This window comes from Tupaia chinensis, unplaced genomic scaffold (genome assembly GCF_000334495.1).
Source record: "Tupaia chinensis unplaced genomic scaffold, TupChi_1.0 Scaffold144326_1, whole genome shotgun sequence".
NCBI classification, from domain to species: domain Eukaryota; kingdom Metazoa; phylum Chordata; class Mammalia; order Scandentia; family Tupaiidae; genus Tupaia; species Tupaia belangeri.
Genome location: NW_006204184.1, coordinates 695,446 through 696,272, shown reverse-complemented (window position 1 = coordinate 696,272; position 827 = coordinate 695,446). Strand labels below are relative to the sequence as shown.

Below are 827 nucleotides of genomic sequence, written 5' to 3'. Positions count from 1 at the left end.
TGCATGGGAGGGGGCTGTGTGTGGTGCCAAGCCCAAGCCAGGGTCAGGCCCCCAGCCACCACCACCAGGCTCGGGGGTTCCTCCCTGAGGCTCTCTGCACGGCCCACTTGTGAGCCAGCCAGCCCGAGGCTGAGCGCACGGCCCACTTGTGGCCCACTGCCTCTCGAGGCTGGGGGCGTGGCTGGAGCAGGGCAAGGCAGGGCCGAGGCTGGGCACTCCCAGCTCCAGGATTGACTTGAGTTCTCAGGGGAAGCTGCTTCCCTTTCCAGATCTGTTTTCTCATGTGTAAAATAAGGGTAGGCACTGTACCAGCCAGCCACAGGCTGCCTTCCCCTTCCGGGGGGATCCTCGGTGCCCTCAGTGGGCTCCCCTCGGGTCCCTGCGGGGAGTCTGGGGCTGTACTGGGAGGAGGACTGCACAGATCCCGCCTGCCAGCCCTGTGCCCTGCCCCTGCTGTGCCAGGCCTCCCACCATCAGGGCTCTCTGTCCCAGACACTTCCTCTGGAGAGAGCTCTGGCCCCCCAGGCAGGGCTGGAGCCCAGTGGCCAGACGCGCCTTGGCCAGCCTTCCCAGCACCCTCCGCCTTCCTCCGTCCCAGCTGTGCAGGTGGGGAGCTCAGCTCCTCCGAGGAGACGCTTTGTCCTGGGGCAGGGATTCCCTGCGGAGACCTCAGGCCAATGTGCCATCCTGGGGACTCCAGGTAAACGGTCTCCCCTGGGCCTCCCGAACCTGGAGGTGGGAAGAGGCCTCTCCCGACAGCGCCTCTGGGCCTGGCCAGCCCCCTAGCCTGACTCATCCCCTGTGAGGTAGTGGCTTTGGCAGGGGTG

General features: G+C 66.7%; 1 protein-coding gene across 2 annotated transcripts in view; it reads left to right on the top strand.

Moving 5' to 3' along the window:
- The window catches only part of BGN (biglycan), a gene marked incomplete at its 3' end in the record, with an annotated part of 9,383 nt that overhangs the window by 3,410 nt on the left and 5,146 nt on the right, over positions 1-827 (top strand).